The sequence below is a fragment of the Meriones unguiculatus genome, chromosome 2 (assembly GCF_030254825.1).
Source record: "Meriones unguiculatus strain TT.TT164.6M chromosome 2, Bangor_MerUng_6.1, whole genome shotgun sequence".
NCBI lineage: Eukaryota > Metazoa > Chordata > Mammalia > Rodentia > Muridae > Meriones > Meriones unguiculatus.
In genome coordinates this window covers 148711638-148728286 of record NC_083350.1, presented here as the reverse complement: position 1 = coordinate 148728286, position 16649 = coordinate 148711638, and the positions used below count along the sequence as shown (strand labels likewise).

The following is a 16649-nucleotide window of genomic DNA, read 5'->3' as shown; positions in this document are numbered from 1 at the left end:
GGAGAAACTGTTACCACAAAACAGGAAGTGAACATCTCAGACCTGACATAACACTGTGGCCTGAAATTCTTTTTTTTTTTTTTAAGATTTATTTATTTGTTTTATGTATATGAGTGCTCTTCTGCTTGTACACCTGCATGCCAGAAGAGGGCATCAGAGCCCAGTATAGATGGTTGGGAGCCACCATGTGGTCGCTGGGAATTGAACTCAGGACCTCTGTTAGAGTAGACAGTACTCTTAACCACTGAGCCATCTGTCCAGCCCCTGAAATCCTTTCCCAATGGAGGAAGTTGCTGCTTCCTTTGAGCAGCAGAGTCTTTCCTACAAATGCATCCTTCTTTCTGACATCAAAACAGAAAGAATGATCATTCACCTTATATTTGTTGACATGGAGTTATTTGGATATTGAAAAAAAAAGATACAGAGAAAAACATCTCCAAGAACAATCTCCACCACAGCTATAAACCTGTAAATATTCCCTGAGAATATAAAAACTGTCCATAGTGATCAGCGGCAGCAAGTGGGCTGACTCCTTTAGACACCCAAAGGCACCATGATAGACATGCAGCACCAAGATGATAAGTGGGCCAAAAGTCAAAACTTTCCTACAAAATATGGTATCATAAAATAAATGGTATGAAAAATAGCAATATGGTATTATGAACATGCCCAGTGGAGAGATAAGAATTTACACAAAAGATTAAAATCATGTGTAAAGTGCCTGCTTTGATTAAAAAAAAATAAAGAAGGTTGACCAGATGTATAACTCTGGTTCTGGTGGCTGGCACCCTCTTCTGGCCTCTGCAGCACCTACACGCACATGGTACACATACAGACATTCAGGTACACACGTGCTCATAAATAAATAAATAAACCTTTGAAGAAAAGCAGGGAAAGAAAAAAAGCAGACAGTCTGGAAAATAGACCTTTTAAAATAACTTTTTTTATGTGTACTGTGTCTTGACCACATGTATGTCTGTAGGAGGGTGTCAGATCTTGAGTTACAGCGAGTTGTGAGCTGCCATGTGGGTGCTGGGAATTAAATCCAGGTCCTCTGGAAGAGCGGTCAGTACTCTTAACCACTGAACCACCTCTCTGGCCCCTAGAAAATATTTTTGAGAGATAAAGTGGTGTTGACTGGGAGTATTTAGAAATGTCTGTGTTGTTGGCGGGAATGTGAACTTGTGAATCGCTTCACAACAAGCATAACAGAAAATCATCTTGAGATCCAACAATTTGCAAAGAACAGAAAGCTGGGACGGGGGGCTGGGGAGACCCCTCAGTGATTAAGAGCACTTGCAGCTCTTGCAGAGGGCCTGGGTTCATTTCCCAAGACTCACATGAAGACTCATAACCCCCTGATGACTCCAATTCCAAGAGATCCAACACTCTCTGCTGGCTTCTTTGGGCTTCTGTACATGTATGTTACACATGAACTCATATAAGCAAACACATATACCAACAAATGAAATTTAAAAAACAAAATGAATCCTCATATCAAGGCTGGGTGAGGCAACCCAGCAGGAAACCTAGTGTTGTAGAAACTCCCAGGAATCTACAAGGATGACCCTAGCAATCATAGTGATGGAGGATACAGAGCCCCAACCAGTCATTCTGTAACCAGGCAAGGCTATCAGTGGTGGGACTGGAACACCAAGCTACCCATAAAACCTTTCACCTATAATCTATCCTGCCTGCAAGATGTGCTGGGGCAATGAAGGCACAAAACTTGTGGCCAAGCAATGACCCATCCAATTTGAGGCCCACAACACAAGAGAGAGCCCATGCCTGACACTGCCTGGGTGACTAGGAATGGGAGACTGAACATCCCAGGGATCTAGGATACAAAAAAAGCCAATGAAATGATTCCTAAAGATATTCTGCTACAGTCATAGATCAGTGCCTAGGAGAGCAGATGCAGAGACCTACAGCCAACCATTAGGCAGAAAGTGAGTCCAAATAGATTTTTATCTGGTCCTTCCCTTTGGAGCTCTGGGAAGAAGGAAAGTAAGACGTGTAGAAGCCAGAGGGTTTGAGGACACCAGGAGAACACAGCCTACAGAATCAACTAAGCAGGGCTCATAGGTGCTCACGGAAACTGAAGCAGCAATCATGGAGTTTGCATGAGTCTGTGCTAGGTCCTCTTCATGTATGCTATGGTTGTTAGCTTGGTGTTTTTGTGGATTCCTAATAGTGGGAGTGGGGTGTTGCCTACTCTTTTGCCTGCTCTTGGGACCATTTTCCTCCTATTAGGTCTCCTCACCCAGCCTGAATATGAGGGTCTGTGCCTAGTCTTACTGTATCTTGTTATGCTATGTTGGAGGATATTTTTGTACACTATGTATACAAATGCTGCTTCTGTACCCAAAGACCTGGTTACAGATCTGGACCTTGGCATTGTCATTATTATGAAGCATCTCTTGTCTTGGAATGTTGTAAACACTATTCTCCATCACATTCTGATTGGCTAATAAATATCTGAACTGCCAATAGCTGGGCAGAAGAGAATAAGGCAGGACTTCTGATCCCAGTGAGAGAGTCTTAGGTGGGGACCAAAATGAGAGTCATCATCAGGACATGTGTGAAGAAAGGGGTGCCAGAATGAGGGTAATTTAATGTGGCAGAACAAATATTAAACACAGATTATAAGAGCTAGTTGGGAGCAACAATAAGCTAAGGCCAAAAGCTATTATAAATAAATATAAGTCTCTGTGTCATTATTCAGAGCAAGGGTGAGCTTAGAAAGTAGATAGTGGTGTCTGGAGAGATGGCTCAAAGGTTAGGAGCACTGGCTGATCTTCCAGAGGACCTGAGTTCAATTCCCAGCAACCCCATGGTGGCTCTTAGCCATCTATAATGCAGTCTGGTGCCCTCTTCTGGCACACAGGCACACATGCAGGCAGAAATCCTATACATAATATAAAACTTTATACTAAATAAATAAATAAGAAAGTAGATACTGATACAATGCTGCTGTGTTCGGTTGATATCCCTAAGAAGCCTGGTCTTTTCAGAAGGGAAACGAAGTAGATCTAGGGGAGAAGGGAGATTGGGAGGGGGTACTCAGAAGAGAGGAGGGAGAAGAGGCTGGGTCAAGATGTATTGTATTGTAAGAGAGAAGAATAAAGAAAGAGAGAGAGAAACGGACTCAGACATGTGTGCATTCATGTTCATGGAGGCATGCTTTACACAAATCAAAGTTGGGGAACATAAATATTTATTAATTAAAAAATGGATAAACAAAATAGATGTAGTTCATTTTATTACAACAGTGTCATTCTGCCTCAAAAAGGAATTTGGTACTAATACCCATTTCAACAATGATGAACCTTGAAGACATTTTGTTAAATGAAAGAAGCCAATTACAAAAGTTCCTATTGTATCTGTTGTCCCATTTGTGGAAAGAATACAAAGATTTTAAAAAAAGCAAACACATGGAGATGAAAGCAGATTAGACATAGAGAGTGACTGCTTGATGTCTCCTGGTTCCTTCTGGGATGATGAAAATCTGTGGGAGCTAGATCTTGGTACATTATAGATATCATAGATAATCATACATCATTAAGAACATCCTTAATGTCACCAAATTGTTTTGTTTCAAATTGTTTAAATAATGAATTTTGTAGTGTGTTCATTTTACCATAGTTAAAAAAAAATTGAGCCAGACATAATAGCACACATATTTAATCCCAGCATTAGAGAAGCAGAGACAGGTGGATTTCTGTGAGTTGAAGGCCAGCCTGGTCTGTAGTGGATGTCAGGCTTGTTTTGGTTATATAGGGAAACACTTTATACAGTGGCACAGACCAGTATACCCAGCACTTGGGAGGTAGAAGTCGGAAGATCAGGAGTTTGAGGTCATTCTCAGATGTATAGTAAGTGAGAAGTCTTACTATACTTAATGTATAGTAAGTCTCTATGTGAGACCCTGTCTTTAAAAAACAACAATAATAATAATAATAATAATTTAACAATTATATTATTTTAAAGACCTAATATGGTTTCACACTACTCTTCAGTTTAAAAAAAACACATTTTGATGGTAGAATGCTTATTAATGCATACCTTTACAACTTGCTTGCATTACTTATGCCAGACTTGTTTCATTTCTAGATGAATGCTTTATACACTAGAATTCTGAACAACCTAAAGATAGAAGCTATTTAGTGAACTCTATTTTTTTTATTGAATGGGAACAGCAATGCCCCTAAGTCAAATTACACAAAGCCCTAAATCTATTTCTTTGCTTGATAATAGAAAATGATCACAAATATTCTATGAGTAAACATCTAAAAGGCCACAGCTCTCAGAAGTGTGAAAAACTTAATGTTCTGTTTTGTAAATCAATAAACTTTCAGCATCCAAAAGAACTGCTGGCCTGGGTATTAGTCAGCATTGTGGATAAATATAAAGATTCGTTCAACAAAATTCATGCTGACTGCTTAATGTCAAACGCTGTCACAAGAGTTGGAAATACAAAAGTGATCAAAGCAAGGTTGCTGTCTTGGAGGACCTTATGATCAAAGTAGAAGCTATAAATGATTTTATTCGTTGCAATTTTATGTATACCAATAACATTAGCCGGGACTGATGGATGGATGAACAGGAGTCCAGAGTCAGTGATAAGTAAAGGTAAATAGCTTATCTTTATCATCTCCCCAAGTGATACCTAAAGCAAGGCATAAAGAAGGATCATTATGTCATCCAGTTGATTACAAATAACAGTGGCTAAAAAGCAATATTTGGACAGTTGAGTTAGTAATCACTACTAAGCTCTATTTTATGTCTCCGCAATTAAAAATGTATAAATGCCTCCTTTCAAACTGTCCTCATTAGAAATGTAAAAACTTCAGCCACAGAACCGAGTACTATGCACTAGATTTGACTCAAAGTCAATGGATGACTATCCTTCTTTGTGTAGCTATCATCTGGCTGGGTAGACAAATGCTCATCAAAAGAATTTAAGAGCAATTTTAGAATGACATATGCTAACCACATGTGAACTGATACAGCACCAGTAAATCCAAGAGAATGTAAAATACGAAAAACTCACAACCAGAGCTTATATAATAACAGAGCGTGGTGGTTGCAGAGGAATCTTTGGGTTTAAGATTGAGTTCAGAGACTATATTTTTCTTCCAAGCTGCTTTTGTTCTAATGACATGACACTTCCTAGACAATACTATAAGTTTGTGTCTTCAAAGTCACATCTCTCCAGACATGTTTCTCAAGATTACTACAAGAATGCTACCAAAATATACATTCCATACCAAGAGATGCAAATTGGAAACTCTAGCGTTGGAACCTGGGAGTACATATCTTAAAAAGTTTCCCAGTTAAGTTTATACATTCTCCTGGTTAAGCAGTTCTGCCTTAAATCATTCCGCAGGAGGAAAACATTGATTACATAATTCAAGAGCATTTCCCAGAATTGAAGGACATAAATTTCTAGAGTAAAAGAGCTTGCCAACTGCCTGGCCTAATTGATGAAAATAGATCTACAGCAAGACACAGCATGATGAAATGGACCAATGCTGAAAACAAAGAGAAAAAAAACAGTGAATTGTGAAGAGACTTATTTTGAAAGTCATCTAAAAGGAACTGTGTAATCTGAATGGTCTCAGAGCTCTCAGCAACAATACCAGAAGCAAGTAGACAAAGAAATAATGGCCTCTAAAGCAGAAGAAATATTTTTTTCCTACCTAGAATTTTATACCCAGCCAAACTATTGGCCAAGTTTATAGGTAAGATAAAAAGCATCTTCAAAATGCATTGTTGGGAAAAATGCAATATTCCACCAATCTTTCTCCAGGAAGCTAAAACTGTATTCCAGGGCTAGCAAGGCAGCCCATCAGGTAAAGGCACTTGCTCCTAAGCCTGATGACTCAAGTTCAATTCCCAGGATCCACACAGTTGAAAGAAAGAACTGACTCCAGCAAGTAGTCCTCTGACCTCCACTTGTATGCTGTGGTATACATACACACACACACACACACGTGTGCACATGCACAGAGAGAGAGAGAGAGAGAGAGAGAGAGAGAGAGAGAGAGACAGGTTAAAGATTTAAGGAAAGAGTAACACGGATTTAACTGACAAAGGATCCATTACAGGAGAGTGCAAAGGGAGGCTCCAAGGTGGACAGCAAAGGGTGACACTGTACAGGAAGCTGAGCCAAAGGCCAAAGGGGTCCTGACAATGGCTCAACAGATAAACCTAATAACCTGGGCTCGATCACGTGAGGCCCACATGGTGGAAGGAGAGCACCAACTTTTACAAGTTGTCCTCTGACTTCCACACATACCCTGTGGCATGAGTTCTTGTACATACACACACACACAAATAAGTAAATAAATAATTGTAAAACATAGTTTGCATGCTTTTCAAACTAAAAGGGCAGAAACCAAGTCAGATTGTTCCAAAAGAGATTGCCTCAAGACAGGAAGTCAAGAGAATGCCAGCTGTCTCTGAAGGCCTTGTGAGACTATCCTGAACAACTGGGGAGTTTGAGGCTGAATTACACAAACTGGAAGAAGACCAATTTCTCCTGTAAAGGGCCAGATAAACATTTTAGGTTTATTAGTCTTCATCCAGCAACCTCGTTCATCTGTCTGATGGTGAAAGCATGTATAGACAGTATGCAAAGAGATGGCTTTGCTGCCCTTCAGCAAGAGGAGACCAACAGAGCCATAAAAACTGAGCCCTGGGGTCCCTGAAGAAAATGATACCCCAACCAAGGACAATGCATGGAGAGGACCTAAAAGCCCAGCTCAGATGTGGCCTGTAGACTCAGTCTACAAGTGGGGTCTCTAGTAAGGAGAGCAGGGGCTTTCTCTGGCATGAACTCAGTGGCCCGACTCTCTAATCACCTCCTCTGGGGGTGCAGCCTTGCCAGGCCACAGAGGAAGATAATGCAGCCAGTCCTGGTGAGACCTGATAGGCTAGGGTCAAATAGAAGGGGAGGAGAACCTCCCCTATTAGTGGACTAGGGGAGGGGCACGGGGGAGAAGAGGAAAGGAGGGTGGGATTGGGAGGAGATGAGGCATGGCCCACAGCCAGGATAAAAATTGAATAAATTGTAATAAATGATAATAATAAATATGTAAAAAATAAAGAAAGAAAAGAAAAAAAGACTCAATATTTCCATCCTCACACACACACACACAAAAGAAGCAGGTAGCTACATTTGACCCAAAAGCTACAGTTTTCAATTACTCCCAATATAAGCACAAAGAAAACTCAGCAAGTACGTGAACATGGAAGCTGTTTACACATTATAACTTCGAGGGAAGATAAAGAGCAGTGCAGAAAAGAAAATGTTATCAAGGCCCCCGTAATCAGAAGCGTGTTTGCACAATCACAGGCATGCAGTCGCTGGCTCGCTTTGCCCCTCACATACCAATATGTCCATATTTGGAGTATGGAGAAGTGGGAGGTATGCAAACATGATAAGCGCCGGGTAGAATAGTGAGAGAAAGTCAGGTCCTCGTGTTTTCTAGTACGAGCTAATGTCTCAAAGGAAAACCTCAAGAAGCAGCCATGGTGACTAGCTGCTCAGTCTAACCTCAGCTAAGCTTCACGGAGAAAAAGTGCTTGGAGGGGATAAGAAGGACGATGGGACAGTGTTACCAGTGCTGAAGGTCTAGGTTGAGTCTTCCAGGCTCTTGGCCTCCTATCCAAGATGAAACAAGGACTCAACTCAGGTGACCAAGGTAGCAAGGTAACCTCATTCAGAGCAAAGCAGTGCTATAGGTGAGAGAGGAAGACACCGTCCAAACTGACAGCAGGTCGCACGACTGAGAGTACTCAAGGGCCTGATGATTGATTGCTTCAAGAGAAGGAGTTTGATTATTAAGACGCATAATAACGGTGCTTCTCTGTTTCGATTGATAGGCCATACAACTGTTTTTTTTCTCTTGCACATGCCCCTTCCTAAAACGCATATGATCTTAATTATGTGCACACCCAATTACATATAGACATAAGATGATAAACAGGGGATTCTTCCTAAAAGTTCAGTTTAGCACACTGTGGCCCTCCTCCTCTTAGACCAGGAGGTCTGGGGGATAGATGTGAACAGACATTGTCCAAGGTTGACGGTCATTAGGAGGGGGAAACCTATTTCACTGTTCGGAAGGGATTGCGCATGTAAACTCACACAGGTGGGCGGTCCTACGTGGCTGGGTGCATTGTCCAGAAACTGTTGAACGCATGGTATGTGGATCTAAAGAAGTCTGGGCTGCCGGGGGCATTATTAAAGAGAAGTGCGCAAAACTTAAACTAAGCAAAGTCCCAGGTTGCTCAGCTCTTCCCCGTGCTTGCCTGCCTCAGTAGATGTTACTGTGCGAGGCAGTAATACCCATAAGAGTTGTAGCATCGTTATCCAGGACATTGCCCCCAAGGATGTTCAGAAGCGAGCACCAACAAAGTACAGAAATTCCTCTCTCTTCACGGTGCAACAGGAATTTCTGAGCATCTACTAGAAATGCAGGTACTGCTGTTAGCTCCTTCGAAAAATGTGTCAAATATCCATTGCCACATCTGGCAGGGCATCACTAGAGGTCAGGCCTGTGTCAGGTGACACAAGGCTTGTTCCTCCAGGCCAAACTCTGAGCCATTGCATAAGTCAACACAGGCAGAGAAGGAAGACTGGGTGTGCAAACGGAGACTTTCTGTGCCACACGCAGCTGGCACGAGCTCTTCTTTAGCACGAGCTCTTCTTCTTCTTCTCACCAGATTTGCGGGATGTCAGAGGCGAGGTTGGGGAGGTCCTCTGACCATTCGGGTTTAGTGGTTCCAACAATTACATTTGACATTTTCATAAAGTCTAAATGAAGGAATCCCTTTTCAGCATTATGTTGAAATGAATAGTGAAGTGGTGACTTGGAATTTTTCTATTACCCACCCTTCCCTGGAATGACCCCCTCCTACTGCATCGGAGGTACCCACATTGTAACAAGCTATGAGCACAGATTGTCAGTGCAGACTTCAAGCACATGCTGGGTAGAAATGGAACACGGGCTAAGTATTCATACAAAATCAGGACAGTCCTAACGGGACTGAAGGAAGTAGGGTGTGACAGTGGGGAGAGAACAGAGGAGGCAACCAGACTGGCTCTATTGCCTGAGATCACAGAGAATCATTTGGTCTGAGGTTGAGAAGAAAAAGTCAATGACCTTGTGCATGAATAGAGGTGGACTAGAGAAACCACAAATAATATGGAGTTTCATGAAAGCTAAGTCAAAGCTCGCTAACTGCCCAGTGTCATTCTGAAGAAAGCCACCGCCACCACGGACACACAACAGCTGATCTCATCACTGACAAAAGCCTTTTTTTTTATTCATTGTGAATTTCACATCATGTATCCCAGTCCTGCTTATCTCCCTGTCCCCTCCGATCTGCCCTTTGCCTTTTCAACCCCCTCCCAAAATAACAAACAAACAAAGCATAGAAAATGTCTCATCGTAGAAGCTGTAGTATGTCACAGTATGTCTGTCCCACAATATACCCCTCTATCCACACATCTTCACTTGCAAATGTTCATTGCAGGGGGGCATTGGTCTGGTTTAAGATCTCTGGCTTCTGGGACACTGTCAATATTGGACCCTCATCAGGACTCCTACCGTTATCATGTTGTTTCCTTGTGTTGTGGAGATCCTGCAGCTTTGGAAGGAAGGACTGGCTCTTTCACATATCCCAGCTATTTGCAGATGATATAGGTTTTGGGTAAGCCAATTCGGAGCCCTGGATCTGGGCCTGGGTAATAGCTGAGCTGGTCAGCTCACCTACTCTTCCTTACCTGCACCACCAGGGCAAGCTCCCCAGCACTTCCCCAGCAAAGCCACCCGATGCCACCATCAGCAGGAGTCAGGGTCAGCTCTCCTGCTCCCTCCCTTTGGGCATGGCTCGTCCACACTCACACCTCCAGAGCCAGCTCCACTGTGCTGCCCAGTCAAAGTTTGGGCCGCTCTCCCAAGTGCTGCAGTCTGTGAGGGACTGGGAGAGATCTCCAGCTCTCACACCCTCGTGGCCGGCTCACCCCATGCTTTCACCCTCACAGCCAGCTCCCCTGTGTTGCGCAGGTGAGATGCAAGGCCTGCTCTCCTGAGTGCTACAGCCGCTGAGGGGTCAGGGCAAACTCTCCCGCTCTCATGACCCCAGGGCCAGCTCTCCTGGCTACTGCAGGCGTTGAGGGCAAGGGGGCAAAGGGCATCTCCCCCTGCCCAGGCCACCTCACAGCAGATGAGTGGATCAGCCAGCTCTCCCTCTTGGGCCTAGTTCACCTGCATTCCCTGCCACCAGGGTCAGCTGTGCTCTGCTGTCCAGGAAAGGTACAGGGCCCACTCTCCTGAGGGTGCTACCCCACAACAAACAAGTGGCAGTATCAGCTCTCCCACCCTCACAGCCTCGGAGCTGGCTCAGCCACATCTCTGCAGCCGGGACCAGCGCTACTAGGCTGCCTGGCTAAGGAGCAGGGCTAGCTCTCCAGAGGGCTAGCTCTCCCGAGCGAGTGCTGCCACAGGTGAGAAATGGGGCCAGCTCTCCAGAATGCCACCTCCAGTGAGGGGTGGGGCCAGTTGTGCACAACCCCTGAACATCCACTTATCCCTCCTGGCTCCCTCTCAACCATGGATGTCCCTGTGTTCTCCAGTGAAGATATGAGCCACAGACTCCAACACCAACCTCTGGTGCTGCATAGCCACAGACTCGGACTCAGTGGCAGCTCGGGCTGGGAATTCACCATAGCCCCTGTGGCAGGACCGGCCACTCACAACAGGCTGCCCCTCTCCATCCTCATGTCTCCAGTTCCATCTCTCTCCACAAGGCTCAGGGTGCTCCACTCTCTTTCTCTCCTGCCTGACCCTTACACACTTGCACATTGTGGTGGCTCCCGCTGCAGGCTGGCCACGCCACTCATTGGAAGGCCTCTGGGCAACGAATTCCATCTGTGCTGCCTGGTGTAGCATCAAGCAGGTATCTGCGGCCCGCCTGGGCCATACCCTGGAGGGCATGTCTGTGGGTGGTCCACAGGTCTTTGTCGGTCTTCCTCCTGCTGCATTGTGCTGGCTAGAGTTGATTTGATTTTTATGAGTCCTAGGCATAAGACAGCCCTGGCCACCAAAGCAGACTCCAAGCTAGAATGAACAAAGGACTGCCATCTGCTCTGCCCCTCGATGATATCAGAACAACTCCACCAACAAAGCGTATCTTTGCCCATTCCCGGGGTGGTGGCGGCACCGACAAAAGCTTATACATGTCTAAGAGGCTGCCATCTCTCCCCAGAGCCTGCTGAATCCCATAGCAACTGACCCTTGAAGATTTCCCAGAAAGCTTTGAATCTGTGTCACTCAAGAGGGGCCGTGAAAGAAAGAAGCCCCCTCAGAAGCGGGGCTAAATGCGCTCCAGCGGCAGGCAGGTAGCCCGGGTGTCTTGTTCTCACTGCCGGGCTACCTGATGGGCATCCTTTAAGGCGTTCAGTGTTAAGGAGATATTTTTGTTGCCGTCTGCTTGTTCTAAAGTCTGGTGCTGTGTGTGAAGAGGAACATTTTCCGCTCCCTCTTTCCTATGTGAAGCATAGGGGAACAGGTGGAACGGTTCCCCTCGGGACTTCTGAGGTCCACGGTCTCTGTTAGTCTCTGATTTCAATGAAGGGTTTATATCAGCAACAGAGATCCTGCTGGGGTTCAGTTGATATCCAGGTGAGAGCTTAAAGCCAGATAGGAGGCCGAGCATGCAAAGCCACAGCAGAAAGGAAAGAATGTCTGCCTTTGGGTTCCTGGAGTATCTAAGCATGTGTGTGCTATTCTCATAATAGAGACTTGAGGGTTAACGTTCTAGCGCAACCCCAGGCACTATCTCACTATTCACCCAGAATTTGTAGCCAATACTGCACTGTAGGTTTAGCACTATATCTGCCTCATAAATATGCACTCCTCAAAATTAATAAGCACAGAAGACTCTAAGTTTAACAATCCTGCACCTCTTCACCAAGAAGTTTTCTCCGAGATGAGAATATTGTAACCATTTTTTAATAGGATAGGCAAGCAATGGTCCAGTCATAAATCTGTTAACCAAACGAGTTCACACCCCCAACTGCAAGAGGACAATGTTGCCAGGGAGAGGCTCAGGTATTCCTATGGCCTATGACAGGACTGTGTGTCAATGTGTCATTAGGAAAGAAAGTTCCAGGGTGGACTACACCTAAAAGGGACATCAGGTCCTAAGTGGAATAGTACGACTCTGGGGAGATACTGTTTGGTTGTAAATGTGTAGGTTATAAACAGTGGCGAAGGACAGACAGGCTGATTTGTGTCTGAGGCAATTCCTGATAAATTCCTAGGCACCTTTTTACGACCTCACCAAACCAGCATTTCCAGGCACAGCAGCTGTGCCCCGTGGCTGAAATAGACTGCGTTATCAAGTCTTAACAAATGACGTGTCAGCCATGAGCTGTGAACACAGAATGCTGGGGGAACATGAAACACGGAAGGGAGCTAAGGGGGGGAGCCATAGTGAGTAAATAGTGAATAGATAATACTGGGCCTGGAGAGGTGGCTCAGTTGATAAAGGCCTTGTCATGCACGCATAGAAGCAGAAGAACCTAAGTTTGGTCCTCAGCACCTACAGATAAACAAGCAAACAGATAAATAAAAGAAATAATAAAGATGAAAGAGCCAGGCATGACATGTCTTTGCAATCAGAGGCTGGAACAAACAGGACCTCTAGGGCTCAGTGACCAAACAGCTTGGCCTACCAAGCTTCAGGCCAGTGAGGGACCCTACCCTAAAACAAGATGGATGCTCCTGAAGAATGGGAGCCAAGGTTGTCCTTTGGCTTTTATGTGCACCACACATACATGAAGAGGTACACACAGATACACATATACACACACACTTTCATAAACATCTTTAATACACTTAAAGTCAGGAAAAGAACCATATCATTAAAGTTGAAAACCACTTAGAGATGATCTAACCCAGGTTTCTCTGTTCTAACAATGGAATAAAGTTGCATTTTCTTTCCTTTTTTTAAGATTTATTTATTTATTATTTATATAGTACTCTACCTATATATATGCCTACACACCAGAAGAGGGCACCAGATCTCATTATAGATAGATGTGAGCCACCATGTGGTTGCTGGGAACTGAACTCCAGACCTCTAGAAGAGCAGACAGTACTCTTAACCATTGAGCCATCTCTCCAGCCCAAGCTGCCATTTTCTTAATGTCCCATAAAGTTTTTTTTTTTTTAATTTCCTGTTATACTTGTTTCACTGTCCTCTTCCAGCCTTCATCACTTGTCGTGGATCTCCAGATTGCCCTTCTAGTCTAAAAATCCCTGGTTAACAAGGAGCTTCAGTGGTATAAACCCAGGCCTCTACTTTCTCCAGGGATAGCAACCCTTCAAGCCTCCACACAGCACACAGAGGAAGTGAATAGAAACACTGCACATTGCTCTTGGTGGCTTTATGGGCTAAGTAAATGAGTAGCCAGGCTATCTGCAAATCATTTCCTGCTTTCAAAGATGCAGGAAGAGCCCCACAAGCCTCACCCTTTTGGGAGGCTGAGATTTCCTTGTAGAAGAAAGGAAAAGAGTAGCATGCTCCAAAGCAAACCAGAACAGGCATGCTGGGGACAGAGCTGTGGCTGGCAAGTATCTGCTCTGAGTTCCAGGTAGGGATCAGCAAACAAGTGCAGGATCAACTTTAGAATTACATGTGGTCGCTTTGGCCGATAGAAATGTCCTTATTTCGGTATTATTTATTATCTACTCTAAGTCAATCAACACTTTGTACCTGAAGAAGGGGGGTGGGAATGGGATCCCCAAATCCAGTTATGGTGCTGCATGTTTGTAATCAGGAGACTAAGCCAGAAGAAACGCTTTGAGTTCAGGGCTAATATAGACTGCATAGCAACACCTCGTCTAAGAACAAAAGGGAAGAAGGAAGAGAATGGAGGAAGAAGAGAGGGAGGGAGAGAGAAAGGAAAGAAGGGAGATGAAGGAAGAAAGAAAGTGAGGGAAGGAGACAGGTCTACAAAGCCCCTCACTCTACCCTTGTAAACACAAACGTCGCCCTCCCGACCATTCTTTCACAGTCCCTCCACTACCCCACATTCCGTACCTTTTCAAATACCTCCAATATCCTCTCCCCCTTCCTGCTTGCTTCCAGCACTATCCCATTTGCCTAGGCTGTCATTATCTCCTTCCTACACCAGTTTTCTGACATACATTGAGTCCTCTTTCAATTCACAACCTTCGCTATGGCCTGACCAAAGTTTCTAAAGGTCCAGTTTCTCCTGGGTAGTTCTGTTCTCAAAATCTTCACAGCACTCACCCCCACCCCAAACTCCCTGATTGACCTGTCTCCACTTTCATGTTGTGGCTATGCCTCTGCAGTCCAAACTTCAGCATCAAAAATGCTTCCTAGAAGCAATTTTAAACCTATGCTTGTCTCTGAACTACAAACTGGGCACGTTTACACCCAGAAAAAAAAAAGGATTCAGGTGAAAAGCATCTCTTTAAAGTGGGTTAGGTTCCAGTAAATGTCATTTTAAGTCAACACAACACACATTAGAATCTCATTGTTCCATGAAAACAATGGTGCTATAAAGAGTCTACTCTGGTTGGAGGCCAAGGCCCAACATTTTTTATTACAGGCCAAGGTAATGGGGAAAATGCTATTAAATTAAAATGTTATAGGTAGGACATTGGCTTCTGCAGACAGAACCGCAGTTCCAGCCAGGCATCTACCTAACAAGTCTTCGTGGAAACCACAGTTACCATTATGGGCAGCTGCCTGCCTGTAAACCACATCGCAGGACTTTCTGAAGCATATGTAGGCAGGTACAATCAGGAGAACTCAGTCAGTGTGATACAATAGGTAAACAGTGTTTCCTCTGTGTGTTTGCTAACTTCTAGTTTACTTTGACTTCAGTCAAGGTGAAGTAACCTTCCTCAAGGACAGAGAGTTTGGGGAAAATCAACCTGGGTGGATTTGGAAAGTGATTTTGAAACATACCTAGGGCTACTTACAACTTTTTGTCAATAACAGCGACACAGAGATGGTTGATGGTGCCAACTTTATTCCTGTCAAGAAAAAATATATATCCTTCTAGAGGTCTTGATGCACTGGTGCTTAGACCAAAGGTCTTTATAGGTTTTGAGAACTTCCTTGAGCAGAAATACTGCCTCAAACCTCAAAAGACACAAGTCTTTTAATTCCGCTGACATCTTGATCTCCTGCTCCTTCTTACCTTACAATGTTAGGGGGACTCAAAGTGTAATGAGCAAAGTCAAAGCCCCAAAACACAGTGCTCTGCTTGATTTGACTCCTATAAAGAGAATCTGTCTACCTGGCTCACACAGAGGGATTGGGGTAAGTTCTAGAAGGCAGCCAGACTGAGCACACAACCAGCCCTGGGAGGGAAAGTTCTACATAGATTATGTCCCCAGGTTACTGGCTAATTTTTTTCTACAAACATGAAACTATTAAATGTAAGTGGGTTTGCTCCAGGACGTATAGAAAGCCTTTAAAGTGTGTGTGTGTTATTCGGTCATTAACTTAGTAATTTCATTTGTAGTGGTTTTTCGCCCCCTAAGGAAATTGCAAAGATGTGTTTCTAATATTGTGCTTTATAACATGAGATAGAAAGAAAGAAAGAAGGGAGGGAGGGAGGGAGGGAGGGAGGAAGGGGGAGAGGAAGAAAGGAAGGAAGGAAGGAAGGAAGGAAGGAAGGAAAGAAAGAAAGAAAGAAAGAAAGAAAGAAAGAAAGAAAGAAAGAAAGAAAGAAAGAAAGAAAGAAAGAAAGAAAGAAAGAAAGAAAGAAAGACATTTAAATGTGCATCAGTAAGGCGATACAGAGTGTAGGCAGGTTGGCCTGAGCTCCAGGCAGAAGGCTGAAGCTAAGAGATTGCACAGATCGTAGTTTGCTTTGGGAGGTGAACCCAAGGAGGAGCCATGAAGGAGTGTGACAAAGAAAAGTCTTTATAAAGATAGATTACAAAACCGGAAAGCATTGGAAACTGATGATTATTCAGGTAGGGGCCTCTATGGAACCGCGCGCGCACACACACACAGCAACCCCTTTGGATTGTCAGCCTCTAAGATAGTATTGGGAGCATTTACTCACTGCCTCCCATTCTCCACTGGGCAAGGTTTCTCCAGTGCGGATTAACACTGTCACACTTCCAAGTCTGCACAGACTCAAGCGCTAAGTGGGTCCCTTTGGGCTTCCCACATGGGATGTGAGAAGCCCAAGACAGAAACTGAGAAATACAGTGTGGCTACAGCAGCGGGTTCATACGAGCTACGACCTATGGGACTGACAGAGTGAGTGAGGCTGAGCGGGCATGAGGCGTAAGAGCACGAGGTGTCCAACACAGACACCGCGGGCCCCAAGGTGACTCTGCAGTCAGCGGAACCTTACCGGGAAAGATGCCCGTTTTGACTTGCAAAGCAAGGCAAGCTACTGGATGCAGCTGCGGCGTGTAGCTGCTCATTAGCATTAGCTAGGTTTAGTTTCTAGTAACAGTCTCTCAAGGTGGCTCTTCAAGGAGAGGGTTGGTTTAATGAAAGGAGCAACGGAGCAATGAGGAAGTGAAGACCTCGGAGGATCCACTGTGCGGAGTCCTCGGGGGAGACGGAAGCCA

General features: G+C 44.4%; 1 non-coding gene across 1 annotated transcript; it reads right to left on the bottom strand.

The window, feature by feature from the left end:
• Nucleotides 1-11082: 11082 nt before the first annotated feature.
• Nucleotides 11083-11225, bottom strand: LOC132652596 (small nucleolar RNA SNORA48). The gene has a single exon (XR_009590194.1). It is a non-coding gene; the product is annotated as a small nucleolar RNA SNORA48 (small nucleolar RNA).
• Between the last annotated feature and the right edge of the window lie 5424 nt (nt 11226-16649).